The following is a 15,710-nucleotide window of genomic DNA, read 5'->3' as shown; positions in this document are numbered from 1 at the left end:
CATATGTACTAATAAATTAAAATACTTTCTAATTTGACATGCAATTTATTCTGCCATGTTAATAACAACCGTCGTCGCTACGCGACCGCGTTCGTTACCGCGTCATTTTGATATTCATCCTTATTAATGAAAATAAATATAATAGTATATTTCTATAGAAATTATATTCTTATATTTCAAGCAGGCGTAGCCGCGTCCGGGTCCTCTAGTTACAATATAAAATGCATCAAGCGCGATACGAGAATAGAAAACTAAAGAGATTCATTCGTTATACAAACGGTAGAGACGCTTTATAAGTTAGATCAAAGCGAAACCACTCTGGCGTTAACTAAATGATCTAAGTTATGTAATGTTTATATGAAAAATCTATGAAGTGTTATGGCGTTAAGTTCCGCTGAAAGAGGAGAGTATCTTAATAAAGACAACGCAAAAGTTAAGCAAGTAAAATAAATAAACATTCTACGTTGTCTGTCTACATCTGGCTAGTCAAATCGTGTTGGGTTCCGTCAAATAATAACTATATTTAGAAATGCCTCGATCATTTCAATTTAAAATAGTTTTCTAAATTATTTAAATTTCAGAATTTAATAAATATATCTTAATTTGGCTTTATTGGTTTACTATAATATTTTTCTTCGTTTCATCTCGTACCTGAAGCAGCAGAACAAACCACATTTAGGATTAAGACTGTTCTTCACTTTACGCCCAATTTTCGAGATATAGCGTCATGAAACTTAATGCCGCGCTTTGACCTATTAATGCGAAGTGATGAAAATAAATAATTAAATCCCCCGAATGAACATCGAACCCACAACTGTCACGTTTACTATCAGACGCTCTGAGACAAAAAAATATTCTAATTAGGTTCTTTACTTAACCAAATTCACAATTAATCTTTTTTTACAAATTACCCTCTATGTTCTTTGAACCCGCTACTTCCTAAAGTCAAATGATATATTAACGAACTAATTTACCAAGAAATCACTCAATTCGGCTCAAAAAGATTAATTTTCTCAGTAAATATACTTGCGAATATAGATTGTATGTAAAATAAACATTTGGCGGCGCGAATTGTAAACAGTAAGATGAAATAGAACTTCGGTGTGTTTTTATTTTAATTCTTATACAGACAGACAAACGGAATTATGGGTTTGGTGAAAACTAAATGTTTTATATAGACTAGGCTGTGCTCGTGACTTTTTTTGCTTGGATTTTGTGACATTTGCTTTAATTATTGGGAATTAGTACATGTTATAATTTAAATATTTAATATTTTCAATCTTTCGCTCTGATACAAGGCAAAGCGCAAGTTCCGCCACTCAACTCGCAACGCTTCCAGAATTCGGCTTCAAATGGGGACGGAAGTGGCCTACTGAGAACAAACAATGTCTTAACATTAGGTTTCCAGGTTCCCTTTGCTTTCCCTGGGGGATAAAGCGTATAGCAAAAAATGAATAATATATAATTTTCCCGAATACTTTTATAGAGATGCTTCATAATTATATTCCTAGCTATATAATCAGAACAGCAAAATACACGAACAAACAATCTCGCAATTATCGCAGCTGACCAAACACACACTGATACACTGCAAATATACGGGATCGATCGCTTTGAAGACGTTCATTAATATACTATCGTTAGTGGGCTTTCAATATTTATTTATACATTTAGTGGTCTATTTATATGCAGCTAGCGACTGGCGGCTTCGCCCGCTTAAACCCTTATATGTTATATAAGTATATAAATTTTTTACATCAATTATGTATCCTCCTATATCTTATAAAACAAAGTCGCTTTTTGTGTCTGTCTGAACTTTCTAACTCTTCTTCTTCAAAACCACCCAACGGATTTGGATGCGGTTTTCACCATTAGGTCGAGTATTTCTCAGGGAAGGTTTATATATAGTTTATTATTTGTACATTCTTATGTAAATTAACATAAATACGATAAATGCGTATAAAGTCCTACCCGCTGAGACACTTTCGCGCATGCGCTGCTTTAATGGTAAATACTACATGAAAAAAATGTACTGGAGTATTGTTCCTCTTAATAAGATCTACAAAAAAATCCGCGATGGCATATTCGTATCTTTTAAGAATAACTTGTAGTGATCATATTTCTGTCTAAAAATAGTAATTTCAATATATTTTTTATTGTGAGGGATATTTCTCCATAATTGTATTAATCCTTATCCTTTAAAATACTTTATTAAATTTTTACGTTAAACGAAGATACAATTTGCTTTTTAAACTATTTCGAAATTGCGAATAGTTTTAGAGAAAAACGCATTTAATTATTGACACATCACGCCGTTCACACATCAACTGTATCGAGTCAAGTTTCACTTATCCCTTACTCTCAGCATATAAATAAGTTTATTAGTTACGTTGGCCATTTAATGTAAATCAAAACTGTCTTTTCTGTTTTTCATTTTAATAAGTACTTTAGAAGTTGTTACAATATCAAAAAATCCTTGCTGCGAAACGCGTCTCGCGACGTTATGCTTATCCAAGCGAGTCCGCCGCGCCCGCCTGTCTTACACGCATCGGTGATTCAGTGGTAGAATGCTCGCCTGCCACGCGGGCAGCCCGGGTTCAATTCCCGGCCGATGCATTCTATTTAATTTTCGTCACAGGCAGCCACGTAGTGCTTGCTTTTCATCAGGGACAGAATACCCTCCTCAGCATTAACCACAAGCTCGAAAAAAAAAACCCGCCTGCCTTTATAGTAACGAAGATTTAGATGCGTTTGCACGTATTGGATAATTCGAGTTGAATGTATTATTTAATGTCATTTAACTATCTAAAAATAGTAATTTAAATATATTTTAATAAGTACTTGAAAAGATTAGTATCACAGATATAAAATAACGGTACCTACTAAAAAATCCTTGCTGTGTAAAACAATTGGAAAATCCTTATTGAAACTACGAAAATGCGGGTTGCATTAGGGTTTAATTAATTTTCAGATTATCTTAAGTGCTTTGCAAACATACATTATATGAACAATCCAGTAGTAAAAGCGGGCGAAGCCGCAATAGGGTCGCTAGTTATTCTATAATTTCGGACAATACTGTAAAGTTTCATCTATATCCGTTCAGTAGTTTTTGCATGAAAGTCAAATAAACAGACAATCTCATAAAGTTTGACATTTATAATATTAGTAGCATTAGTAGGATGTTAATTGTAGACAGCAGGTTAGCCAGAGAGAACTTTAGCAGTTAAGACACTGCCAAAATTTGAGACATTGTTTCAGAAAGTAGAAATGAAAACAATTGATTCCAATATTTGTAGTGAAACTGACTTATACCTGCGACTTCGCCTACGTAAACAAAAATAATAAATAATAATAATATATGATAAACACATACAAATAAAACTTATACTTTCCTAGATAAATGGAACAACAACACAAAGTAAGTAATATATATACATCATCCACTTCTACAAGTGTAATTCTACCATTAATTTATACTAAGCTAAATTAAACTAACCAAATTAAACTATAATAAATATTTATTTCAGACAGCCTGAATTTTGTACTGTATTCCGTCAATTTACGCTTACGTGTTTAGTTAAGATCTGCCTTATTAAATAAATAATGGAATAGTAAGTTAGTAGTTGAGTGTGACTGACGCCATAGCGGCTCATGTGTTAGTTATTTTTTGAATTGGTCGCGATGGTTGTGGGATCGATTTTAACACTAACTTCACGCTCTTATCTCGTAAATGGTAAGGTAGATAGAGGGAACCTGGGAACCGTATGTTTAGACTCTCTGCTCCCATTAAGTACATTTTGTTCCCTAATATTCCGTCCAACTTTCAAGCACTACGTGTTGAGTTGTGGAACCTAAAGTCGCGCATTGTCTTATAACTAGATCAAGGAAGTCCTTCAGGATGCCGTGGAAAGTTAAGTTATAAAAAAGTGTAATAAATAGAAAAAAATACAACCAAATTGAAAATTAGTATTCCATCAACATTCCTTCCAAACTTTTAACTTTTTCTTTAACTTTCAAACGAAAAAAAATATTTGAATGACAACCTTATTAAAATCAGCTTAATGTTTATTTCATGGTGAATTATCATTGTGGTACAGTGAACCAGTGTCCGACTGTAAGTGTGTTTTTTTATAACCCACACATAGCAAAATATTCAGGAGGAACCTGGGAACGTAGTGCTAAAACACTCCATTCACTCTCCAGCGCCTAAACACTGAGTCGAAGTCGTAGTGGCGCAATACCATATATATAGCATATGGCAATGATACTAACAGACGCAATGGTTGCGTTCAAATCCCACTCGGGACAATGAATTATTTTCATTTCCTTGCTCTGGATGTTACCAGAATAAAGCGTAGCGAGTTCTGCTGCGATATGTTCCAAAAACTGGGGATCAGAGAGTCTTATCACTCACTCCCTTATCCTGCTCCCCCTGAAAACCTCACTATATGCGGGTTAAAACGTGAAAAAACTAAATTATCCCTCACAAAGATAGACTCTAGTGGTCTATCCACTTAGTTCTATCAAACACACTCTATAGAAAGATTAAGCACTCTCCAATGGAGTACTCCCGTCCAGAAGTTAATTGGACGATAACAATGCATTTTGATTGGCTTTTTTAAGGGTTATGTGAGCCTACTTAAATATTATATTTTTTATACTTTTTATAAGTGTTTTTTTAAGTGAAAGGGGCAAATTGCGTTTCCGATTCTCACTTTTTGGCTATAGGAAACCTAAGTCGAATTTTGTTCTTGGGTTAATTATTTATGTTTTTTATTAACATTCTCCAACATGTGATTTGAACTGATTTAAAATTAATATACAATTAAAATATATTTAATTTCAATATTTTTATGATTTTTGTGCAATACGTGAATAATTTAGTAATTTGTAATATATTAGTAATTTGTAATTTTCCGCCACTCAACGTAAGTAGGGAGCGAAGTGTTTTCACACTAAGTTTCCTCTGCCTACCTTACTATATGTGGGATACAGGTTGAAGCAAGAAAGATTAAAAAAGAAACCACCGACCACCTATATAATTCACACTACTGGGCCACGATGACGTACAAAATTACAAACGATATATTAAATAGTTTAAGTGCATCTGGTGTATATGGGAAACGTCTGAGATGCTGTAAAGTGTCTGAGAGAAATCTGTTTCATCATTTAATAAGTTTATCTCAAATCCACTCGCTAAGCTATAAATAATAGATTTAGTAGTTTCGAGTGCTGTATCTAGGCTAGACTTTTCTTTTGGTTGGAAAAGTTTTTTTTATAGCTTCACGCAGTATCCCGCGTATATCAGGGCAGGCTGAAGGAATCTTAGTGTTAAAGCACTCCGTTCCCCAATTTCAGGTCAAATGGAATGGAACTTAAAGCTGCATTTTATCTAGAATAGCGAGGAAATGAAAACAATTGGAATCATTCCACCAATTGGATCGAACCCTCAATCGTCGTTTATTATCAAGTACTCTCCCACTGCGCCACGACGACTTTCATTATTCTTCATAATGTTTATTTATAATGAAGAGTTATTGGATCAACATATGAGCTTTAAAAGCTCATTTTATAAAATGTCGTGCAAAACTACATAATGCGGATTAAAGCGTCAAGTAAATTTAATTATAATTTAAACTGTGACAGGATTATAGAACAATACAGTAAATAATTATGGTCAGGACAGAGTGACCGTCCATGGGTTCCCTATCAATTTTATGATTGTAGGTTCCCTTTTGGAAGTAGACTCACTTAAATTTGCTATATTAGTTTATAATGAAATTAATGCAATTTATTTTCTAATATTTTTCGTTTTAACTAATTTGGTACCTTCTCACTTTTTGCTAATTTTCATAATTTTAGTACTTTAATGGACATTTTACAAATGAGGATAATTATTGCACTTTTATAATAGAAGAAAATTATAAAACGTTGGAATATTAATTATATTTATCTCCTTCTGATTACAATCCCTAACCTAATAAAATAAAGCTGGTGAAACTTGTTTGGCACGGAGTATTTAAATATGACTTTTCGCATTCATTATGATAGCAATCAGAGTTTTTATCATTTTATTATCTTTTGCTAACGAAAGCCTTAATTATTGGGGCGATAACTATTGCCACCAATAATGAAAAATATTTCATCAGATAAAATTATCATTAATGATCAGTCAATTTTCAGAATTAATTATATTTCAAATTCAAAATGAGTAAATGTAATTTCCAATTTTAATATGAAATTACGTTTTTCTTACATTATAAATAAGGTAAGCAGAAATAGTATAGTGTTGAGACACTCCGTTCTCTTCTTTTCACGGTTGTGGATTCAAACTCTGAAATATTTATTTTTTATAAAACATTGTAAAACTACCATCAAGACCTGCTAAATAAATACTTCATATATTTGGTGAAATGTGGGAAAATAAAACATAGAGTAACATTACTAAGACAGTGATATCCTAAATCTAAGGCAATCACCTATTTACGTAAAGGCCACTATTGTGGAACTTACTTTAATCAACTATTACATATAATGTAGGTCAAATTCTAGCCTGACAATACGATTCTATCTGCATCGTTTATCTAAATGTTTTATATCTAAATTCCGTCGTAACCTAGAATAGCACCTGACGTCACAATATAAGGCCTAAGGTTACATTGTTCTATTTCTAAATATAATTTTTCTATTATATAAAGTGAAAATTAAAAAACCCTCAATACAAAAAAAACTAAATAATACTACCTCGTCTTGACAAAGTGCTTTTTTTTTGTTAAAGAGGAAATAAAAACAACTAATTCCCACGAATGAGAGTCGAACTCACAACCTTCGCATCTTCAGTAATAAGCTGTACTGCTGCATAAGCTTTCAATAATTGTAAAATATCAATAAATCATACAAATCACCAGTAGTTAACAACGAGGGCGGGGAAAATGAAAAAAAGTTTAATTTTCACGATTTATGTCTCAATCAGTGTCTACTGTAATTTACGAGGAAATTGTGAATTGTGATATGTATTCATATTTTTATTGCGTTTTACCATTTATGAATTGGTCTGGAAAATTATGAATCTGGTATATATTACAATTTTACATATATTATGTCAGTTAAATAGATTTTGATATCATATAATACAATCAGAGAGAGAGAGAGATCAGACAATGTGCGGAGTTAAGTTCCGCCGCTCAACACACAATATCTTGAAAATTAGGTGGAAATTACAGAATGGAGTGTCTTAATCTTTGCCTACCCTGTCTGTATACGGAGAAAGCGTAGAGAAAGCTAATAGAAAATATATCCTGTAATTTCCTTATAATAACGTTGGCAATTTACATGGAGAAATCAAAAAGTTAATAGTGAGAGTATATCATTCCTTTTAAAACTTCTTGCAAAAGATATTTCCGATAGTCGTTACAGTCTATCTTAAATATGTTGCAATAAAATAAATAAATAATAATAATAATATGCATGGCAATATACATAACTAGCGGCCCGCTCGCGGTTACACCCGCGTGAACTATGTTATTATTAATTTCTGTCTCCATGACTACGTCATAGTGACGTTATGCAAAATTTGAGACTTCAAGCATTTGTAGTAACGGAGTTTCATACAAACTTTCAACCCCAAAAACAACCCCTTAGAAGTGGAATATTGCAAATTCCCGTCTTAGCGAGCACCTACGTCCTATAAGTAACTCCTATGCAAAATTTGAGATTCCTAGCACTTGTAGTTTCTGAGGTTTCGTGATGAGTGAGTGACCTTTCGATTTTATATATATAGATTAGTTATTTATGTAATTATTATTTAAGTATCAAAATATTTATAATATTATATTTATTCCGAGTGATTTATGTATGGACGGCCCGAGTGTCGCAACCGTCGTTTTATTATTTCCTTAAATCACCTTTCACCTTAAATTCGTGGTTTACTGTACCTACAGAACGGTCTCTTTTGCATAATCATTATATGGACGTGGTCGAGTTATGTGTATGGGGCCCGCCCTTTCCCTCATTTTTATGTGATTTGTAAGCATTTTTGTATAAAACCCTTTATTTTTACTTTAAACAGCTTTCCTGCTTTGAATAATGCTTATTTACTTGTTTGTTTGAGCACAGTGAGATTTAATGCGAAAATATGAGAGAAATGCAATATGTATATACAAAAATACTTTAACATTAGTAATTTTACCTCTTATAGCAGGGTAGGGCGAGGGAACCTAAGTTAAGACACTCCGTTCCCTACTTTTCGCTGCTGGAAGCATTGCGTGTTGAGTGGCAGAACTTAACGCTACGCTTTGCCCTTATCACGAGAGCGAAGAAGGGAAAATATTAAATATTTCGTTCCTCTGAGTGGGAATCGAACCAATTATTGGTATTCTTAATCCTTATTTTTAGTAAAATTGAAGTTATAACCACTTTTACTTGAGAAACAGAAATATTTTTTAATGTTTTCAGGTCAAGTGGCGCGATTGAAACCTTTATTCAGACGTCCATTGTCTCTCAAATACTTACTGGAGTATAGATGTACCGGAGTTTGTTACTTATCAACGGAACGGAATCCTATATATAATACTACAGTATTATTTGTCTATATTTCTATATTAATATTATACAGTTGAAAAATTTGTTTTGTTGATAGCGCTTATCTCAGAAACTATTGGTTTGAATTTTTTTTGAAATTTATTTTGTGTTGGATAGTCTATTTATAGAGAAGGGCTATTAGGCTTTATTACATCAAGGTGCGACGAAACACACTCTTTATTTTTTTTTCTAACAAAGAAAAATATTTGGAAATGTACTCGAACCCGTTAACCGTTGTATCAAAATCTAATCTCTTAGCTAATTAAGCCATACGTTACTATCGAATTACGTCGAAATTCTTATACGCTTCTTTATATTTATTTTTATATTTAGAATCTCTTTAGGAATATTTATAAAACAATCCGATTAAGAATAAGATTATTCCTAAGAATAAACATTCGGCAAAAAATTATATGTTAAAAGAAAGTATTATTTATTTAAATAAAAGGTTATTCAGACACTAATAAAAGAGAAACATCAAAAAATATTTTAAAAATAACAATTAAAAAAACTAAAAAACATAAATTTTATAATACTTTACCTATCTTTTATCTTAATATAACAGTTTAAAAGTATTCATACATTCTTATAATAACCCAACATTCAAGGAACAGAGAAAAATATACAGAAGTTGGAATTATTACAAATATTTATAAAAGCAATTGATTCCGTATGAATCTCTTAATAGAAACGAAAGAAGTTTATTTAACAAAGGCATAGCTTGTTTTCTTGGTATTTTATATCAATCAAGAAATAACGTATAAATACGTTATTTTAGAGCGGCCGGTAACGTTTCTTCATCTTTTTAACAAGAAAAAGCGATGGTTTCCGCTATTCAACATACAATTTCCCGAAAATTTGGCGGTGAGTTGGGAACGGAGTGTCTTAACACTAGATAACCTCTGTCTAAATTGCTCAATGCGATCTACATTGTGAACAATTACAGTACGTGTAACCTGCTGATAATAATAATAATAATAATAAAAGTTTACAAGAAATACAATTATAATTTTAAGACATAAAATGCACAAAGGCGGCCTTATCACTAAAAGTGATCTCTTCCAGGCAACCAATCCAAAGATAGGATACATCCAAGAGTGAGGGCAAAATGTGGTGCAAAGCTTAAGTAAACTTAATAAATATAAAACCTATACATACAATACATAATACATATAGACACATACATATAGATATACATACATATAGATATACATATATATACAATATTCATACATATAGATATACACATATATACATACATACATACATTCATACATACTATATTGCAAATAAATAAATACATAATTATTGTAAGGAAAGAAAATACTTAGTTAGACGACTTTTGAATATAAGTAGGGATTTGGAGTGACGAATGTCTGAAGGAATCATATTCCAGAGTTTTACCGCTTTCACAGAAAAGGATTCACCATAGAAGCGCGTGTGAGCAAATGGACACTTTAGTCGGTTGTCAGATCTTGATCGAAGTTGAAGTTGAGAGGATGTATCAGCGCCCAAGAAATGAAACCGGGATTTTAGATAAGAAGGACTGAAAGGATTATAGATGATAGAATAAAGGAGTGAGAGGATGTGCAAGTTGCGGCGGCTGATGTTGCTGTACTATAAATTAAAATCTACACTTAAAAAATAAAATTAGCTTCACGCTGTCCCTGTTCCCGCACACAGCAGGGTAGGCAGAGGGTGTCTTAAGACATTCCGTTCTCCACTTTCTGGCGAATTCTGGAGGCTTTGCGTGTTGAGTAGCAGAACTCAACGCCGTGCTTTGCCTCAACACCAGAACGAAGAAATGAAAATATAAACGTAAATAAATATTTCACTTCCTCGAATGGGAATCGAACCCATAACCGTCGCGTTACAGTCACATCCTTGTGCCGATACACTACGAAGGCCAGTTCGTACACTTCTTTCAGAAAAAAAATAAAAACCACAACCAATTTCCAACCAATTTGGGGAACACACAATCCAAATGTTTACATTACACGAATATGAGGAAAACTAAAAACACACGTTTAGCACACAGTTCGTTATACGCACTAAACGTTTTTTTACATTTTATAGTGTCGTAAAACAGACTGGATTTTAAATATTACGAGCTGGACGGTTAACCGATTGTTTAATTTTGATGCGGTTTGCGTTTCCACAGAGTTAGTTCGCATAGAGCTGTTATTATATTTTAATTGGTTATTAATAGGATACTGAAAAATGAGTCAAATTTAAGACTTGGAAGATTTCATCTCTTGGAAGGCTAACACAGCAAGTCAAATAAAAATTCGACTCTCACTACCACCCCTCCTATATGCAGTATACGGTAGAAGTAACATCGGAAAATTCTCGCGTTTTATCTCAATTCTCTTACTTTGTTTCATAACTCATCACCTCCAGGCCATTTGAAACATCAATTATTAACCCGTTCAACAAAAGCGATTGTAACTAAATTTAGAACAGTATAGAGATATTGACAGGATGAGTTGTAAGTGTAAAATTTAATTGATTAGAGTTTGGTTTTATTATTCTTTTCGCTTCATGTTGTATACCGCATATAGTAGGTTAGGCTGAGAGAACCTAGTGCTAGGACACTGCGTTACCCCAGAGAACCAAAATTTTCGAGACACTGCATGTTGAATGGCGAAATTCTACACTGCGCTTTGTCTTATTACCAGAGCAAGCAGATGAAAATAATAAATTCTCTTGAGTGAGAATCGAACCGAAACTTGCCGGGCTCACTTAACTAGTGAAATCTAATACAACAATGACAGCGAAGTGACGCATCACTCACGGTTTAAGTAACCCTACAATGAGAGTAAAAATCTTGACTATTTAAATATTTTAAAAGAATTTCCACAGTCTAATAAAATAGACCTAGAGGATTGTTAGATATAAGAACCAAACAACAAATGTCCCTAAAAATTATGGAAGCCTATCTCTATTTTATATAGAAAAACTTCATAATTTATTAGACAAAACCAGAACATATAACTAGTTCCAAAAACATAAAACGCCAGTCTCAAGACGGCTAACAAGGCTTTCTATTTAAGACCATCCTATGTTTGAACTAACCCCACTATCAGATCGCGCTTACAGCCCGGCGGCACGCGAGGCCTGGCTTTATTGATTGTGATACATATTTTTGTCATTATCTTAGTATTTTATCTATGAATGACCCAAAAAGCCTTTTTTTAACCGATTTGAAAGACATACGAAATTTAGGTTGAGGGAGGTCGTCGTAATACGAGGATTGTGAGTATCCTTTCCCATTATTATTTTTTTGTTTCAATATAGTTTTAAAATTGTTATTATCTTACTTTAAAACAATTGATATTCTGTTCATGTATTACTTATAAATTTTCATGTTCAATCTATGGGTTCAATTTCTCCTCGAGACTGGCGAAAAGTAGAATACGGAAACATCTTAATGGGAACGGAATTTCTTAACACTAGAATTCCAGGTTCCCTCTGCCTACCCTGCTATGTGTGCGATAAAGCAGAAAACTAAAAAAGATATAACAGTAAACATATTTACATTTCACTAGTACCCATATTTCTATTTGACAGACACTGTTATAGCTTCCGGACGAATCATCTTGCAGGTCAATCTTACTAGGACGACCTTAACTGTCAGTTATAGTTTATAAATAGATAATCGTTTCTATTTACTAGCATTACATCGTTTGTTATTTTAAAATTTGATATTTTTGGTCAGAGTAAACATGTTTTTGAAGATTAGAAGTTTATTTTTATATGTCGGTTTTGAAAAGAAAATTTGTGCCGATGAGTTCTCAAAAGGCGCAAACGCAATACCTTAATACTAGGTTGAGGTTAATCAGGGGGCTTAGTTTATTGGGAAATTGAAAATATTTCCTCGGAATGGGTTTTGAACTCACAGCCCTCCTGTGTTCAGTCAAACGTTGACGTTGATTATGACTAATTTCTCTTTGCCTATAAGAATATGCAAGGTGGCATGGCACTGTATAATAATTTAATCCTTGTTTTATTAGGCACTTTGCTACAGTCTTTAGCATCATCATGTGGTTTCTTCCTTCCCATGATGACCTCAAACGTCAGTTGTAATTTACAAACATACCGTATCTATTTATTAACATTACATTACATTTGGAAATGATCTCTTTACGTCAGCGCTATAGTTATTCTTTACGTGGGCGTAAATTATCGTAAATCTTATTCATAATGCAGTCAAATGACGGACAGCTTTTATTACGTTTACGTATTATGTTTCTTTACTGTAGGTTAAGGTTATTGTAGTTAGTTTTTTTGTAGTTGCTTGTAAATTCTATGGTTGTAAGTTCGATTTTTTTGATAATCCTATAAGTTTTTGTTCCCGTTGGAATTTTGGAAAACCTTTTCGAAATCAAAATAAAAATATTACTTATGCAATTATGCATTTCAATTGTCTTTGATAATTTATCTTTTCAGTCAGTCCCACACGAAGGTACCACTGCTTTGAAAAATTTCAATCGACAATTTCAATGATCTAAAACGATGTTCTTTATTCTGATATTACAATAGATAAAAAAAGTTATAAAATAACAAAAATGAAACTTTTTCAAAAATATTAAAATGCCTTATAACTTAAAAGACAGTGCAGCACCAGTCATACATATGTGAACAGGTACACTTGGCGGTTCACCAAAGTGGCGCAATTTTAGATGCATTTACTTACTCGTGGAAAAGAGCATGCATTATGTATATACAAATGTTTTCTTATTCGCGTCTGTTCTTCTAGAGGAACATTGCATTGTTCTAATTTATGATTGGTGTGAATTTTGGGATATTTTTATTTCTTCACCCTAGAACGGAGGCAAAGCGCGGCGTTGAGTTCCGCCATTCAACACGCAATGACTCCAGAATTCGAGAACGGAAGTGTCTTCATGGCGACGGAGACGGACACTAGGTTCCAAGGTTCCCTCTGCCTTAAATGTTTCACTTCCTCAAGTGGCAATCGAATCCACAAGCCGTCTCGTTTACAACCGCACGCTTTTGCCCCTGCGCCACGACTGGCTATATTTAAGTCTACTTCATTACAAAATCAAATTCATAAATAATACGGAACCCTAAAAATATTTCCATACCATTTGTACTATCACATCCTTTGTGAGTTCCTAAGAAAGGTTCAAAATGGAGCATTTTGAGGCTTAATCTAAATTGTATATAGAAACTCTTCGGGCCAATATAATTACACTGATTGATGGGCCGCCACCGTCAGACGTTGCGTTTACGTTGGAGCAATTACGAGACCGAAATTGATGAAATATTTATATTTTAATATTGTGTTTCATCTGTCGATACGTAGCGTTGAGTTACGTCACTCGAAATGCTACGAGTATGTAATGAACATTATACGGAAATAAGGAGAGAGTGTCTAAACACTTCTTTCTGGCTACTTTGTTACGCGTTTGGTTTGCATAGGTTGTGGTTTCGAGTCGCGCTACGTTCAAACGTTAATCTGATTTCTAAAAATATTGTTTTATTAAATGAAAATAATATTTAAAAATGTTAAAAAATATTCTAGAATAACTAAATTGATTGAATTGGTTTCTATTTTTCAAAAAAAAAATTAGTTTCCCGCACATAGCAGGCATGACACTCTTACTTCGCCTTATGCTTCAATTCTAGGCATTGAAGGATAACGGAACTTAACGCCGCATAGATATTTATTGAAGTCGAAATAGAACCATCCCTTATTCATCTCTTAATTACACTACGAAAGTGTCACGCGCAGAAAACAAATTGCAATAATATTTTTAATTGAATTTATATAAAAAAAAATTTTTTTCAAAGAAAATAAATAATATGAATCAACAATATTGTAGATTATTTATATCTATTGCTCTTGCCACAAAAGTAGGTCAGTTTTAATTAAGAATTAAAATTAAAAGTTCACATTTTATTGTTTCTTTAGAATAAATAACAGGTACATTAAAATTGTTCTAGATTAAAAAACTAGAAGCTATCGTAACTAAGTGGAATACTACGTAACTGTTAACGCAATAGTCGTGCGTTCGAATCTTACTAGGTGTAATGATTAATTATTTAGGAACTATAGAGGCCACTCGTGGCGTAGAGGCACTAGTAAGTGTGATTGTAAACGCGACCGGATGTGGGTTCAATTGCCACTCGAGGAAATTAAATGTTTAATATTTTCATTTCCTGGTTCTGGTAACGTGGCGTAGAATTCCGCCTTTTAACACGCAATGCTTACAGAATTCGGCGGAAAGTGGAAATAAAGTGTTTTAATGGAACGGAGTGTTAAGTAAATAATCTTAGAAAAAACTTGTTATTTTAAATTCGTAACTAAATAATTTAAATATTTTTACCTCTGATTAAGCTCACCAATGGTATATTCAAAATGACTGGAAAATCGCGGGAAATAGCGAGTATGCCAGGAAAATACTTATATACAAAAATATTTTCATCCATTTCCACTAATATGGAGATAATATAATAATAGGTAATATAATAATTGATTATGATAATAGCTTTAAAAATATGTAGATTCTAAACAATTATTAAAATGATTTATCATTAAATAAAAAACAAGTTAAAAAAATTAAACAGTTACATAAAAAAAACCACACACAAACTATAACATTTAGAGGCAACTTTTCATAATACATTTGACCGAATTTAAAAGCAGGTAAGTTTTCTTCACACGCAACATAATAATTCGTTATTGTAGTTTACCTGTAAAACGAGGGCATTCGAAGGCCACGCCTAAAAAAAAGTAAAAAAAAAACTCAAAAATTTTCAAAATCACTCAAAAAAGCACTATTTCATATAAACTGTACTTTCCACATACACTTTGGGTATTCACATTTGGTTATCGGATTTGAACCGGCGACCCGCGCGCGCCTCGCGGCGTCCGTCGCGTCACTGGCGTATAGGGAACATTTGGGGCATGCGCATTGCCTATTCTGTTTGTATCTAGATATATTATATCTTGTAATGAACTATAAAAATAACGAAATTTAAGCTTTATCTCTTTATAAATAGGGTGTATTTTTAATTTTTTGTCCATATAAAAGGTGGCTTCAAAGTTCGAAAATGTTAATATTTTCTATCCCTCTTCCTCTTGAATTTTAATTGAGCTGAACTGT

The 15,710-nt window shown here is 32.9% G+C and overlaps 1 protein-coding gene across 5 annotated transcripts in view; it reads right to left on the bottom strand.

The window, feature by feature from the left end:
- The window catches only part of LOC146539266 (potassium voltage-gated channel protein Shaw-like), a 52,994-nt gene extending 37,512 nt beyond the window's left edge, over positions 1-15,482 (bottom strand). For 4 of the 5 annotated variants that reach the window (XM_085185467.1, XM_085185469.1, XM_085185470.1 and 1 more), the window contains exon 1: positions 15,298-15,477. The gene's annotated coding sequence lies outside the window, so the exon portion shown is untranslated. Of the gene's footprint in view, positions 1-15,297 lie in introns of all 5 variants that reach the window. The other variant, XM_085185468.1, reaches the window with a different exon arrangement.
- Positions 15,483-15,710: the final 228 nt, after the last annotated feature.

This window comes from Heliconius melpomene, chromosome 5 (genome assembly GCF_056956725.1).
Source record: "Heliconius melpomene rosina isolate 202511_hmr_F chromosome 5, ASM5695672v1, whole genome shotgun sequence".
Lineage (NCBI taxonomy): Eukaryota > Metazoa > Arthropoda > Insecta > Lepidoptera > Nymphalidae > Heliconius > Heliconius melpomene.
The sequence above is the reverse complement of the archived record's forward strand: the minus strand, read 5'-3'. Positions and strand labels throughout refer to the sequence as shown.